This window comes from Petaurus breviceps, unplaced genomic scaffold (assembly GCF_028583685.1).
Source record: "Petaurus breviceps papuanus isolate PSGF00001 unplaced genomic scaffold, PetGlider_PUasm1.0 90977, whole genome shotgun sequence".
Taxonomy (NCBI): domain Eukaryota; kingdom Metazoa; phylum Chordata; class Mammalia; order Diprotodontia; family Petauridae; genus Petaurus; species Petaurus breviceps.
The window spans coordinates 47521335-47535001 of NW_027187391.1; the positions used below are offsets into that span (position 1 = coordinate 47521335).

Consider the following 13667-nt stretch of genomic DNA (forward strand, 5'->3'; position numbering starts at 1 on the left):
TATCTATCTATCTATCTATCTATCTATCTATCTATCTATCTATCTATACGTCTATCTGTCTATCTATCTATCTATCTATCTATCTATCTATCTATCTATCTATCTATCTATCTATCTATCTATCTATCTATCTATCTATCTACCTATCTAAATCTGTATCTATATCTATATAAATATATTCCATTTCAGGGGCCTCTTCACTTGGACCTGGAATTAGATATAAGTGAATTTTTGGCTTTGTCATCAATTGAGATGTGGGGACAAGTTATTTGACCTCTCAGCCTCATTTTTAAGTAAAGTAAGTTAATTTCCATTCTGTACAAACCTAGGGGTGAATGAAATAAGAGGTAGGAGGATGATTGATGTATGTGCTCTCAAATATGTGCTCCTTTGTTCTACTAAATTCTACAAGGAAGAAGTGGGTGTGTGTGTATGCATAGCAAGATAAGGTCATTTCGAAGCGACATGATGTAAATCCCCCCCCCCCCCAATCCCAATAAAACATTAAAAACAAAGAGTTTCGAAATTCAACTCTCCAGGATTAAATGTGAATATTTTAGTTCAATGACATTTCAATTTCAACCACCCAACCAATCCATGAGTTGACTAGTTGAGAGGCAGGCAGCATGGAGTAGTGGCTAATAGCCTTGGGGCCAGAGAGACCTGGGTTCAGTCCTGCCTCTGACACATATTAACTTTATATTTCTGAGCAAGTCTGTTAACCTTTAAGTACTCTGAGACAATAAATTTCAGAGAAGGTACTAACCTGAATTGGTAAAAGACCTTCTTCTCTGGGAGCTCTTGGTGAAATTATAGGTTCAGTCCTTATAGTGTAGGGATGACCCCATAGACCATACTATTCATGGAATTTTCTTGGCAAAGATACTGGAATGGTTTGACATTTCCTTCTCCAGTGGATTAAGGCAAACAGAGATTAAGTGACTTGCCCAAGGTCACAGAGCTAGTGTCTGAGATCAGATTTGAACTTCAGGTTCAGCACTCTATCCACTGAGCCACCTAGTTCTAGGGATACAGACATAAAAATGAAGCAGTCTTTGCCCTCAAGAAGCTTCTACTCTATTGGGGAAAGACAACATGAAAATGTACAAAATAAATAAATACAAGGTAATTTTTTTGGGGGAGCAGCTAACATTTTTTTAATTGATGGGGTATTTTTAGTTGAATAAAAAGCACAAATAAACTCTTGGACATTATTCTGGGGACACCTGGACCAAAATTGTCAATGAATTTGATTGACAGGAAATGTTATGGTAGCAGAATCCTTTAGAATCTCTACCAGTAATTGTTCCCTAGTCAATTTCAGTTTAGGTGCCAGGAACCCAGATCGATGGAAAAGAGCCGATAATGTAATTGTTATTCTCTCAAAATGGAGGTGCTTGAGTTTGAAGAAGAGATGGCACTGAAGTTCCTTTCCTTTTTATTTTTTTATTTTTAAGCAATTGGGGTTAAGTAACTTGCTCTTATTTCTGGGTCTGGTGCTGAGTATCTGAGCCTGGGATTTGATCCAGGTCATCCTGACACTGGAGCCGGTGCTCTTACTTGCTGAGCCACCTGGCCGCCCCTTGTTCCTTTCCTTCTTGAAGACTGACCTTGCCACTGACAAGGATGGTGAACGAAAACCTTCCCAGAAGGGGAAGAAAAGAATGGTTTCTTGGAGTTGGGTCCACTTTGCTCAGTTGACCACAAGCTTTGGAGCTTCTACCACCATTTCCTTTCTTTGCTGAGGTGTCAAATTTGCTTAAAGAGAAGATCTTCTCTCCAATACCCAGCAGAATCTGCAGAGTCAAACAGCACATCTATATCAGGAAATTCTATTCTTGTCTCCACTGTGCCGATGAAGGAAACATTTCTCCAGATGGCTTTCTGTTTACACAGCCTTTAACATTTTTACTTGCACCCCGCGTGTGCCATTGGCAGTACTTCCAGTACAACATACAAAAGCTTCAGGCCTGCAAAGAGAGTTTATAAAACAGGAAGAAAAGTGACCCCCTTTTGTGGGAAAATAAATATTCCTCTTTCCCTGGGAAGATTAAGAAAAGTGCCACATATAAAGATGATGCTACTGCTAGGACTAGATGCACTTTGGATGGCTGAGGTAGTGGGTCTATACTGAGTCATCTACACTGGTCTATGGGGGTTGGAGGAGGTCAAAATCCCAGGCTCAGAAGCTGCACTTTTGGTGAGGTATATAGGATTGCCCAGGGGAAGCAGCATAGGGGCAGGAGGAAAGGTTACTTTCTTAATTTTCCAGTTGTCCTATTAAGTTGAGTCAAGAAAATACTAAACAGTTTGGAAGAATGGTAGTGGAAGCAATGGTGAACAATGGTGCAGGGTGCTACTGAAATCTGTAGTTTCAAATGGAGTAGTATGATGTATTTAAGCCTGAAGGATTATTATTTTTTTAAATCAGCTGTTGCTTTGACCATTGGGGTATTGAATTTATTCCAGTTTCCTATATCTGAGAAAAGTCAAATGAACGTGCTCCCTGTCCTTGGGTAATTCATATTTCTCTTGCATCTGGGATCACTACTAGAAAGGAGTTTGGGGCACAAGTGGTGATTTTGAACAAATTCTCAAGAATCTTGGGTTTAGTAAAGTAATTTGACCAACCACTTTTTCCTCTCTGATCTCTGTAAACACATAGTCTCCTAAAGAGGCAGAGTGGTATGGAGAAGAGAGTGGTAGGGTTGGAATCAGTAAAATCTAGTTTCATATCCTGCCTCAGACATTTATTGGCTATGTGATTCTATACAAACTTCTCAATATTTCTTAACCTCAGCTCCTTTATGTGAAGCATAAGCACCATAATAGCACTTATCTTATAGGCTTGTTATGAGGGTCAAATGAAATAATACATGGAAAGTACTTTATTTTGTTGTTCAATCATTTCAGCCATGTCTGATTGCTTATGACCCCATTTGGGATTTTGTTGGCAGAGAAAGTGGAGTGGTTTGCCATTTCCTTCTCCAGCTCATTTTACAGATGAGGAAACGAAGGCGAATAGGGTCAAGTGAGTAGCCCAGGGTCATATAGCTGATAAGAGTCTGAGGCCAGATTAGAATCCAGGAAGATGAGTCTTCCTGACTTCTGGCTGGCACTCCATCCATTTTGTCACCTATAAATGCGAGCTGTCCTTATCTTTATTATTTTTACAATTCCTGGCACATAATAGGTGCTTAATAAATACTTGCTGAATGGATTTGGTGCATGGACATAAGCTAATTATGGACAACATTTCAAAACCCAATGAAATAATAGCAATAATTGCTAGCATTTATATTGTTCCTTAAGGATTACAAAGTGTTTTTCATACATAATCTGATTTTATCCTCACAACAACCTGTGAGATAGGTGATATTATTATCCCCCTTTCATGGAAAAGTGAACTGAGGTTCAGAGTCACATAGCTAGTAGGAGTCTAAAGCGGGGCTAGAACTCAAGTCTTCCTGATACCCAGCTCAATACTAAAGCAAAAGTACTAAATTATCAGTCTTTGTAATTCTGGATAATCTTGTTCCTCAATTATATAAACTAAAAATATGGCCCAGTAGCAATAAAAATGCTTTTGAATCTTTTCTTTTTTAAATGGATCTCTGAAACCTATGGTCTTTGAAAAAGAAAGCCATGATTTTTTTTTTCTCTCATGAAAGATAACTCAGATTTGGGAGTCTGAACTGGGAGATACCTGAATCCCTTAGGAGTTATTTAATCAAGGTAATCCAAATTTATATCTAAGTTCCCCCAAGTGTGTGGCATGGGATGGGTGTGCTGGCAGAAGACTCACTCTGAACTGATATCCCAGGCATTTAAAATGGTCACCACAACCACTTGTCTTGAGGATTAAAGAGAGAATAAAGGGAGAGTCCCTTTTCTTTCCCCTGTACAAAATTTGTTTTACAGTTAAGAGTGAAAATGACTTGGTGCATATTTAGTTTTTGAAATCTCTCACCCATTTCTTTTATTTCCTTCCCCTTAAGAAAAGAAAAGCTCTCTAAAATTAGAATGTAAATGTGCCTAAAGATCCTTAAGTGTTTAGTAGAAGGCATACACACACACACACACACACACACACACACACACTTCTATTTTCTATTTAACAAGAGCAAAGAAGTAATTGAGGCAATGTGAGATACATAGTGAGCCAGTCTTGGAGGCAGAAAGGCTTGAGTTAAGGCCTCCTTCTAATATTACTGGCTATGTAACTATGAGCCAGTCACTTAACCTCTTAGTGCCCAGGTAACTATTTAAAACTACAATAGCTATACTGTCCTCTATGAAAACCCTACTCTAACGCTATATCAATGTGAGATAGTAACAAGCAGGTATTTGTTAATGATTTTCATAGCAGATGACATCATTCTACTCAATTTAATGAAAATACAAGATCCTATCATGTTTATTATATGTTGATTATTTTTTACAAAATTATCTAGGAGAGCAAGATACCCTCAGTACAAGTGCTTGGAACATAGTGGGTGCTTAATAAATGCTTATCAACTTAATAGGTTCTTCTCCAACCCATGTGTATGTCAAAATCATAAAAGATTCCTTGATAGATGCAACCACAGAAATAACTTTGTTCAATGAAACCCTGATTATCAATTTCAAGTGAGGTATAAGCATGTGAAACATTTGTTACTCAAAAGTATTGACCATTGTTAGGAAGGATGTCTTATGTAGAGTCTAAATGGAAGAGGAATTCTCTAAGGATGATGGTGTCCTTCACTTGTTCCCATTTGTAGATTGTTTTGGTTACTTTGAGTTCTAGAATATTAAAAGACCAACCAATGGAATCCATGGCTATTCAAAAGACATTTACTATCTAGTCCACACAGGAAAAAGCAAATGGATGAAAAATTCCTATTGTCTATTCTACAATGCACAGCTAAATGGGCAGACCATTGAATTTGCCCACTAGAACATATCTTTTGGGTAAGCACTGCAGGCAGGCTCAAACTGAGCAATTCACTAAATTAAAAGAATAGTGAGTGGGTAGGTGGAAGACACAAGTTCACTTTTTTTTTTTTACAAAACAGAATGCAGCTTGCATAATATGCAAGCCCTTCATCTGAGCAGGTCATGAAAATTTCTCTCATGGATGAAATAAATTATCTACCAACTTGCTATCTTTAAATGCAGAAAAAAAGTTTAGAAGTGTGGCAAAATATCTTGCATTTCTATTGAAATAGACATTTCCTCCATCCACTTATTCATATAATAAACATTCATTATGAAAGACTGTAAGACATTGTACTAAGTGCTGGCATTGACACAGAGGTACACAAACCCGGCATTTCAGTCTAGTAGGAAGATAAGATGTACATAAGTAACTATCACACAAAATTCTATCTAAGTGCATATGAGAGATATAAACAAAGTACTCTTTGAATTTGTTGGAGGGAGAGGTCACTTCCAGCTGGGGAGAGAGGGATGGGGATGGAAGTGAGGTGGTGTTCCACTATGTATCATTTCATTTTTAAGATAATTTAATTTGCAAGGAAAATCTTTTTGCTTGCTTCTTAAAAATCATAGAATATTAGTTTTGGAGGGGAACTTAGACACCATCCATTCAAACTTATTGTAATGTTCATAGATTTAGAATTACAAGGATCTTAGAGGTTACCTGGTCTAACTCCCTGATTTTACAGATGAGAAAACTAAGCCTAAGAAGATAAGTGAATTGCTTGGGGAAGAACAGCTATTTAGTGGAAGAGACTAGATTGTAACACAGCTCCTAATTGCAATTTCATTTTTCTTCACTACTGTTTGATGAAACTAACACAATTTCTATAGTATTTTAAATGCTTGGAAGTTATTATTCTGGGTGGTATTGTAGGCATAAAATCTAAGAATCTTCTAACACACACTGTCATCATCTTTACCAAAACAGAAACCAATAATCATCAGTTAAAGTCATTATTTGACTGATTTGACAGCAGACTTGGCTGACTTGGCTGGTCAAATCAGTCAAAACAACTAAACCACTTTGTGTTTGTAGAACTAGTCTCTATGGAAACCAAATGATATGGGTAGATGACAAGAATTTTCAATGTTAACCTTCTCAGATGAAAAATCTGAAGCATAGTCAAAAGCTCATATATCTTGAACTGGAAGAGACCTCAGAAGTCATGTAATCTATGCAATCTCCTCATTTACAGATGAGAAAACAGACCCCGGGAAGTTAAGGAACAGATAGCAGAATCAGAATTTGAACCCAGCTCCTCTGGCCCCAGGGTGAGTGTTCTTTCTATGCAGTCATGCTGCCTCTCTACTCAGGTCAAACTGTGAATGAATTCAGCTTAGTTCTGAGGCTTTCTGACCTTCTTTCCTCTAGCCCAGTGATTATTTCTTAATTTTTCTTAATCATTCTCTCTCTCTCTCACTCTCTCCAAACTTGTTATTTAATATTGGTGGCTATTTTTAGCTTGAATTAAATCCTGCCAATTGTGTATTTAAGGGATGCCAAAGGAGAAGCATCTATACCTCTGAAGGGGAAGAAGGAAATTTTCAGGGAATGTTATTTCCCCACTGATCTGTCCATTATTCTGAAGAGCCCTGGGATGATTTAGAGAAGCTTTTTTTTCTTAAAATATGGCAGTGACACAACATCCTTTTACATGAGCAGATATGAAACTTGGATCTCAACTCTTTCTTCCTCCCTTCTCCAGGCTACTCCACCAACATGGAAAGTAGCCCAATAAGTGAAATGAAACTTGGCTCAATCAGCAACATTTAGAAAGTGGAAGGTGAAAGTGTTGACATCTGCTTGTATTCTGTGGCATCATGTGAGATGGTCAGAGTTTTCTTGTCCAGCAGACATCTCACGTTTTATGGTTGACCTCTGGCATATCACCAGGCTTAAACTGAGAAGGATGTTGATATTGATATATGAAGTTTGAGCAATGATGGCATTCTGTACTGTGCTTTTGAGAGGGAGTGGTCTTTCCAGTGAAAAATCTTTCTTTTTTCATAGCACCAATGAATTAAATCTAGAACTAAATCACAAGATCATAGATTAACAGTGGGTAGGAATCTTAGAGATAATTCAGTCCAATCTCTCAACTTATAGATGTGCAAACTGAAACTCAGAAATATTGAATGTCTCGCCTACAGCAATAATCAGAAACAAGAGCTAAGTATGGGCTTGTTCCAAATCTAAGACTTTTTCTAAAATTTGCTGTCTGTATAGATAAATGTATACAAATGTGCACATATATGTGACTATACAACATATGAACATATAAGCATATATTTTAACTGGGTATACACACACAGAAATAATGTTATGTTTTGTTGTTCAGTAGTTTCAGTTGTGTCTGATTATTCGTGACTCCATTTTTTTTGTGGCAAAGATGCTAGAGTGGTTTGCCATTTCCTTCTCCAGCACATTTTACAGATGAGGAAACTGAGGCAAAAAGGGTTAGGAGAATTTCCCAGGGTCACACAGTTAGTAAGTGTCTGAGACCAGATTTGAACCTAGATCCTCCTGACTCCAGGCCTGATGCTCTGTTCACTGTATCACCTAGCTGCCCCAACAGTGAGATTCAATATGCAACAGTAATTTTTTGTTGGTTAGGGAAGGGGGAATTGGAGAAGTATTGTCCAGTATTTCCAGAATATATGCTCTTTATGTTGGGGTTGTCTCACTGTCTTTTTATCCTATAGTACCTTGCACAGTGCCTGGCATGTTAAAGATGTTTAATAAATACTTGTTGGACAATTGACTGAAGTAGTTGGAGAAATTCGTTGGCAGGAAGTTTAACTGGCTTTGTGTCTTCTATATCAGGGCACTTTTTTTTCTTTTTTAACATCCACGTTTAAAATTTGAGTTCTAAATTTTCTCCTTCTCTCAAACCTCTCCCCCTCTCTTTGAAAAGGCAAGAAATATGATACCCCTTGTACATGTTATGCAAAACATGTTTACATATTAACTAGATTGCAAAAAAGCCCAAGTAAAATAAAGAAATTGAAAAAAATATGCTTCAATTTGCATTCAGAGTCCATTGGTTCCCTCTCTGGAGGTGAATAGCATTTTCCATCATGAATTCTTTGGAATTGTCATGGATCATTGCATAGATTAGAATAGCTAAGTCTTTCATAGCCAGTCATCTTTATAGCATTGCTGTTATCATATATGATGTTTTCCTGGTTCTGCTCACTTCATTTTGCATCAGTTCATATGTCTTCCCAGGTTCTTCTGAAATCATCCTCCTCGTCATTTCTTGTAGCACTATTATTCTCCAGTTGATGGGCATCTGAGGACACTTCTTCACTTCTCATTTCTTCTGTAAACAATAGTCTGTACTACTTGTATCTATACCTTACAGGAATCCTGGAAATGTTAATGGGCCAGGTCTGTGTGTAATTAACTGCACAGGTGTTCATTCATAATCATGCAGACTTGAAAGTTACTTGACCTGATGCATTAAAATTTGTTGTTGTTTAGTTGATTAGCTGTGTCTGATTCTTCATGACATCATTTGGGCCTTTCTTGGCAAAGATACTGGAGTGGTTTGCCATTTCCATCTGTAGCTTATTTTACAGATGAGGAAACTGAGGCAAAGAGGGTTAAGAGACTTTCCCAGGGTCACATAGCTAGCAAGTGTCTGAAGAAGGATTTGAACTCACAAAGATAAGTCTTCCTGACTCCAGGCCCAGAGCTCTATCCATTTCACAACCTAGCTGCCCAAATGTTATATTTATCTTTCTACTATATTGAATATCCACACACTCAAGTCTAAAATCGTTGGTGTGCTTGAAAGTTCTTGAAAGTATGTTGGGATTATGGAAACATATAAGATGCTTCAAGAAGACACCTGCTGCCCCTAAAAAGGCTTCTGAAATAGGTGGGGGATGGGAACCTGCAATTAAAATCATCATCATAAGAAACCTTTACCCAGGGTCCACAATCATAAAGACGGCAACTATGGTCCTCCCAAGAGACCAAAGAAGGTGCCCATCTTCTCCATGCTCTGAGGTTGCTGGTGGCCAATTTACAAGGAGAGAGAACAAAAATCAGCAAAACTGGTCAATATTTAAAAAAAATGACAATAGATATGTGTCCCATATTAATGGACCATTCTGAAAAGGAGTAGGAGAAAATTTCTTATCTCTCTTCCCTGGGGCTGTTTGTTGTTTGTAATTTTGCAACATCAATTTTCTATTTTTTATGTTTTTTTTTTCCCAATGTAGTCACTGTGTATATTGTTTTCTTGGCTCAATTTCTCTTTGTAAGATCATGCAAGTCTTTCCATGCTTTTCTTTATTCATCTTATTCATTATTTCTTTTAGCAAAGTAACATTATATGCCATTTACATACCATCATTTGTTTAGCTATTCCATAATTGGTGGGCAACTACTTTGTTTCCCAGTTCTTTGCTACCACCAAAAGTGCTGCTATAAATATTTTGTTGTACATGGAGCCCTTTCTTTTTGTCAGCGACCTTCTTGAGTTCTATGCATAGTAGTAGAGTCTCTGGGTCAAAGGATATGTATATTTTAGTCATATTATTTACATACTTCCAAACTGATTGTCAGAATGGTTGTATGCATTCATAGCTCCACTGGCAATGCATTGGTGTGCCTGTCTTTCCACAATTCCTTCAACATTGACTATTCCCATCCTTTGCCATCTCTGCCAATTTACTGAACATGAAGCAAAATGGCAGGGTTGTTTTGATTTTCCTTTTTCTTATCATTTGTGATTTTGAGTATCCTCTCACATGCTTGTTAATAGTTTGTAATTCTTCATATCCTTTGACTACTTATCTATTGGGGATTGTCTTAGACCATGATGTTTTCAACTTTCTCCAGAATTCCAAGATGGATAAGTCTGATCAGTGTGCTTAGAATCTTTAAAAATTCAGAAATAGACTAGATATCAGGTCAATTGTGTTCTACCATGCTCTAGTCCATGGATGTCCAAAGTGGGGTATGAACCTACATTGGGGTATGAGTCATCCACAGCCATGTGTCTTGCTGAATCAACTGATCAGAAGATGGGTTGTATCTAGGGGGTGTGCAGTTTAAACTACCTTTTCCACTGTTAAAATTTCAGTGTGAGCATTTATACTTTAAAAATTGGCAAACGCAAGTCAAGGAATGTTGACAGCTAGACTTAAGAAAGTGTTGGAGAAAATGTTAAAAATATATATTAAATCAAAGATACATTCCCTTCTCTTCCCTCATCAGATTGTTAAACATTTACCACTACACTTCTTTTTTCATCCCGTCTTTGCAATGGGAGCCCATGTCACAAGCACAACCTCACTAGTCCCTTCACTAGCAGTACTCACCACTGCCATGAGGTAATATGGGGTACTTGGGTTAGGGATGTATCATTTTTTTTGCACTTATAACCATCATGGTTAGTTAGTTAGTACCTGTTGCCAATGTAGAGAGGTTGGCTATGAAGTCAGCAGGATCTCTGCTCTGGCTGTTGCCCTTCCCCCACCCTATGTCTATTCCTGCTGTTGGCATCAGAGCAGAGGTCCTGCTACCTTAGCTGCCACTGTCCCTGCCACCTCCCCCCCACTTTTGCCCCCAACAAATTAGTACTTCCCTATTCCCAAGCCTCACCCCTGGATGCCAGAAACAGATTTATTAATTTCTAGGTATGTATTTGTGTAAGTACTTGTTAGATTCCTCTTATGTGGTCTCTGAATTCACTTGCCTAACTTCATAGCTTATTTTCTCCCCAGAACCCACTTTCCTCAACCCAGGTAGCCTGGTTCCCCATTCTCCTTTCCCTTACCCTAACAACTAGATCTCAAAACCCCTACCCCACTCTGTTGCATAACCTTTTACACTGGCAGCCTGGTCTTAGGTTCCAATTTGACTTACCCAGGTAGCCTGATCTAAAACTCAGATCCATTGTCCTTACCTAAGCAGCTATTTTTAAAATTATTAAGAATAGTATTGTTAATTAAAATAAAATGACTTTTAGGTTGCTAACAAATAAAATAAAAATTATTTAAATATTATTCTACTTTTAATCCTTTTGTGTCTATTTTTATATGTTTTGTAATGTGCATATGTTAATACAGTAGTGCATATATGTTATTTAGAAATAAATGTGATTTCTTAAAAAACCAAATTATTATTTATTTATTTTAAACTTTTTTTTTAAAAGCAATTGGGGTTAAGTAACTTGCTCAAGTTTACATGGCCAGTTATTTCTGGGTGTGGTGCTAAGTATCTGAGCCCAGGATTTGATCCCCAGGTCATCCTGACACTGGGGCCAGTGCTCTTACTTGCTGTGCTACCTGGCCGCCCCCTAAACTTTTATTTAAAAAAAAATTTAGTTCCTAATTCTCTCCTTTCTTCCCACCCCTCGCCCACCCATTGAGAAAGCAAGAAATGTGATATCACTTATATATGTGAAATCATGCAGAACCTATTTCCATATCAGCCATATTGCATAAACAACAACAATAAAAAGAAAACCCAAACAAACCCAAGAAAAATAAAGAAAATTAAAAAGAAATTATATTTCAATCTGCACTCAGACTCCATCAGTTCTTTCTATGGAGATGGATAGAATTTTTCATTATAAGTCTTTTGGAATTGTCTTCAGTTATTGCACTGACCAGAATAGCCAAGCCATTCATAGTTGTTCATTGTACAAAACTGCTTTTACTGTGTACAATGTTCTCCTGTTCTCACATAACTCTGCATCAACTCATATAAGTCTCTCCCAGGCTTTCTGAAACCATCCTGCTCCTCATTTCTTATAGCACAGTAGTATTCCATCACAATCATATGTCACAAATTGGGTAGTCATTCCCCAATTGATGGGCATCCCTTCTATATCTGACTCTTTGCCACCACAAAGAAACTGCTACAAATATTTTTTGTACATAAAGGATTTTGTCCCTTTTCTTTGATGTCTTTGGGATACAGACCTAGTAGTGGTATTGCAGGGTCAAAGGGTATGTACAGTTTTATAGTCCTTTGAACATAGTTCCAAATTATTCTCTAGAATGATTGGACCAGTTCACAACTTCATCAACAATGCAATAGTGTCTTAATTTTTCCACATCCCCTCCAACATTTGTCATTTTCCTTTTCTGTTATGTTAGCCAATCTGATACATGTGAGATGGCACCTTAGAGTTGTTTTAATTTGCACTTCTCTAATCGATAGTGATTTAGAGCATTTAAAAAAAAATATGGCTGTAGGTAGCTTTAATTTCTTCTTCTGAAAATTTCCTGTTCCTCTGTTTTAATCATGTATCAATTGGGGAATGATTAGCATTTTTATAAATTTGACTTAGTTCCTTATATATTTGAGAAATGAAACCTTTATTAGAGAAACTTGATGTAAATTCCTCCCCCCCATCCTGCTTTCTTTCAAATCATGGTTGCATTGGTTTTTTTTATGCAAACTCTTTTTAACCTAATGTAATCAACATTATCCATTTTACTTCCTGTTATCTTCTCTGTCTCTTGTTTGGTCACAAATTCTTTCCTTATTTATAAATCTGGCAGGTAAAATTTTCCATGCTTCCCTAATTTGCTTATGATATCACCCTTTATGTATAAATGTACTCATTTTCATCTTATCTTGGCATACAGTGTGAGATATTGGTCTATAGTTTCTGCCAAATTGCTTTCCAGTTTTCCCAGCAATTTTGTCAAATAATGAATCCTTGTCCCAAAAGTTCAGATCTTTGGGTTTATCCATAAATATGCTCACATTGTTGGTTTGTACTAAAATATATTTTACTAATAAAAAAAAGTTTGGATATCACTGGTCTGGGCAACTGTAAGGATAAATGATTCAGCTCATGATGAAATCTGGTGGTGCCATTTTAGTTGTGGTCTTTGGACTACTCTTCTTATCCATGTGTCTAAAACAGAACTAATTATCTTTTTTCTCAAACCCTCTCCTTAACTTTCCTATAAGTGTCACCACCATCTTCTCAGTTACCTAGGCTTACAACTTCATTGTCGTCTAATCTTATTGTTTTTACCTTCATAATATCTCTCTTATACGTTCCCTTTTCTCCATTCACACAACTACTGCCTCTATAAAAGGCTTGTCAATTCTTTAATGCATCATTCAGTAGATTAAGAATTCCTTGTTTCTGTTTATCTCCCCATTCCAATCCATTGCCCACTCAGTTGTCAAATGAATCTTCCTAAAATACAGGTCTGGCCAAATCATCTCCCTACTAAATAAACTCTAGTGGCTTCCTGTTACTTCAAGATCATTTATTTACTCCTCTGTTTGGCATTTAAAGCCCTTTACAACCTGACCCCTTTCTACCTTTCCAGTCTTCATATACTTGACTCTTCTTTACCTACATTATGATTTAGTATGCCAGCCTATTTGCTATACCTCACACACAATACTCCATCTCCTATCCCTGTACCTTCTTTTGAACTGATTATACTCCAAGCCTGGAATGTTTTACCTCCACTCCTCTGAACTGGAGCTTCCCTGGATTCCTTTAGAACTCATTTCACAGTTCCATCTCCTACAGGAGGTCTTTCATATTCCCTTACCACCCTCACTCCTAGACCCTTTACTCTAAGGTGATAGTTCTATTATCTATCTATCTATCATCTATCTATCTATCTATCTATCTATCTATCTATCTATCTATCTATCTATCTATCTATCTATCTATCTATCTATCTAT

The 13667-nt window shown here is 37.2% G+C and overlaps 1 long non-coding RNA gene across 2 annotated transcripts in view; it reads left to right on the forward strand.

Annotated features, from left to right (window-relative positions):
- Positions 1-13667, forward strand: part of LOC138153301 (uncharacterized) — a 105778-nt gene that overhangs the window by 66451 nt on the left and 25660 nt on the right. For both annotated transcript variants that reach the window (XR_011166333.1, XR_011166332.1), the window contains exon 4: positions 6180-6255. This is a non-coding gene — a long non-coding RNA (uncharacterized lncRNA). The remainder of the gene's footprint in view (positions 1-6179; positions 6256-13667) is intronic.